The sequence below is a fragment of the Copadichromis virginalis genome, linkage group LG5 (assembly GCF_057382275.1).
Source record: "Copadichromis virginalis isolate Kocher_CV1m ecotype Utaka linkage group LG5, C_Virginalis_male_GT1.1, whole genome shotgun sequence".
In the NCBI taxonomy this organism is placed as follows: Eukaryota; Metazoa; Chordata; class Actinopteri; order Cichliformes; family Cichlidae; genus Copadichromis; species Copadichromis virginalis.
This window is the reverse complement of record NC_140622.1, coordinates 8,035,182-8,037,696: the sequence shown is the minus strand read 5'-3', so window position 1 is coordinate 8,037,696 and position 2,515 is coordinate 8,035,182. Positions and strand designations below refer to the sequence as shown.

At 43.2% G+C, this 2,515-nt stretch overlaps 1 long non-coding RNA gene across 1 annotated transcript; it reads right to left on the bottom strand.

The window, feature by feature from the left end:
- Nucleotides 1–908: 908 nt before the first annotated feature.
- Nucleotides 909–2,242, bottom strand: LOC146708853 (uncharacterized). The gene is made up of 2 exons (XR_014920631.1): nucleotides 1,717–2,242; nucleotides 909–1,228 (listed from the first exon to the last, which is right to left on the bottom strand). It is a non-coding gene; the product is annotated as an uncharacterized LOC146708853 (long non-coding RNA).
- Nucleotides 2,243–2,515: the final 273 nt, after the last annotated feature.

Sequence of the window (2,515 nt, the reverse complement as noted above, 5' to 3'; positions counted from 1 at the left end):
GAGAAGGAACGGAGTCTCACCTGGGACTGGATGTGTGGGACAACATCTTGCCTTCGTACGATATGCTCTACCACAACCTTCTGAATGTCAGGTGGGTTCAAGTCACTTACTGAGAGGGACGCTGCTCTCCTTCCATTAGTGAGGGGAAGATCATCAGTGGCACCAGTATCACTTGGTGTAACATCTGAATGTGAGGTGTGACACTGTCGCTCTTTAGAAGCGGGCGGAGATACAACAGTGGTCTCGACATACGTGGGAGAAGGTTCTTCAGTGGTAGGTCGCATGGCTTCAACATCCTCCCCAATCTGACACATCATCTCCTTCAGCACCTCACCGTAGTCTTTGCCACTCAGCTTGGCTAGTTCCTTGAGTTCCGCCAAGTAGGTTTTTGTAACATTACTCCCAACCGTGGTAGTGTACATGCTACTGAGTGTTTTAATTTCATAGACAACGCTGGAATCAGCTTGTGCTGTGTATGTGTATGGTAAACGAGGTTCTAAACCTTGTAAGGCTGAACTGCTAGAGTATTCTACGATCAGGTTTTGGTAGAAGTTGGACAGTGAATCATCAACAAAAAGGACTCTTGTGATTTTACCATACTGTTTCAGAAAGTCAATGACCTGTTCATCTTTCTCAGATACCTGTGTTATCCCAGCGACAACAACCGCATTAGGTATTTTGACACCAGACTTTTGTATGAAATCCATGCTGGTCATTGCCTCAATATTGATGCTCAAATCAATTGGCTCCTGGCTGGCTCGCCACTTCTGTAACCAACTTTAAGGTATAAAGGTGAATTACAGCGCAATAATTACTTGGGCTCGTAATAAGACCCTGGCCAGAATCAGAAGACACCAAATTCGTATGGAGCCAAAGTATTGAGCAGCAATAATGACCTGGACACAATGTTAACTTTTGAGTAGCCACTCTTGTATTGTTACAAAGTATAACAGGTATTTGTCCAATTTGTACAGATAAAGTATAAAATAAAATAAATAGTGTGCACACTCAACAAAATAAAAGTACTCGTTGGGGCCCTTTAAGAATTTAGAGTTAAGCTGGCGATAGCCAACTTCAAAGGTCCTTGTGAATGTAACTGGAATGTATGAGTGTGTGGTGTGTATCTTCTTTGGGGTAGATCGTCCTCAAAGTGGTTGGCTCGCCATCTATCACAACCAGAATATCGTCCTGGTCCTTGGACTTTTCCGTCCTCTCCAAAAAACCTGACCTATAATCCAGGTCATAAAATGTACATTCTAATCAGTCTGTTTCAGATGCATTGTTTAAGGTTAAAATACAAAATCAAAATATTGCATCACCTCATATTCATTGCATCAACATCTTAAATCTTATCAAATCTCACAGTTCTGTTGTACAACATTCAATTTTCAAGCATATCAAATATGAGAACTAAACATCTAAGTTGCTCAAATATTTCTCTATTCATGTAAACATTAATTAAACAATACTTATGGTAAGTAACCATTGACACTCAAAATACAATACACCATAACAAATTCAGAACTATGTGCAAATAAGCAACAAAATATACATGTGAGTTCAGTTCAGAGGCATTAAAGCAGTGTGCTTAATTTCTCCACACTATAGGCCTATTCGTGAGAGAGAAATGCACTAAAAATTACCCTCTAGATTACTTTAAACTCACAGTGAACTGACAAAATTTAGCTTTAGAGCAGCTAAGAACATGTTGCTCACCGTTGCTCTGTTTCACAAAAGCCCAACACACACTGGCGTTGGAATTGCAGCAGCTCTCCGGATGAAAGGTGAGTGGTTAGCCTGTGAGACACCGAGCTAGCATTAGCATGATCGCGACGGTAAGTCTCTACAAGTTTTTTCCATCAGAATAACACTCGTCTTACCGACGTTGCCTCTCTCCTTTATCCAGCCACTCGACTCCGGACTTCCAGCAGGTAAGTACGCTGGCTTTCCTTCCTCTCAATCCTGAGTTTTCCTCTCTTTTGTCCGTGGATTTCTCAGTTTGAGTAGTAGATGCCTCCACTCCTCTTGCTGAGATGAGAAAAACCCGGGAGCATCATGCACCTTCACCTCACTTCCTGGCTGACAGGGTCAATGCGGCCTGGGTAGGCTCTGATTGGTTGCTGAGCTAGGTGCCCTCACGTGGGGTGAACTGAGAGGTGCATTCAATGGTCATAGGAAATACGACGCTTGTTGATGTGGACAGTTAATATAAAGAGAATAAGTATGATATTTTTCATCTGGGCTACACACGGCTCCTCTTTGTAGACTACAGCTCGGCTTTTAATACCATCCGGCCATACAAACTCCGTCCCAAACTCCACCAACTGGGACTTAACTCCTCTCTGTGCAACTGGATTGTGGACTTCCTCACTAACCGTAGACAGAGTGTCAGAGTGGGTAAGAACACCTCTTCCACCCTTGTGGTCAACACCGGTGCCCCTCAGGGGTGTGTTCTGAGCCCTCTGCTATACACTCTCTTCACCCATGACTGTATTTCCTCCTGCGCGTCCAATCT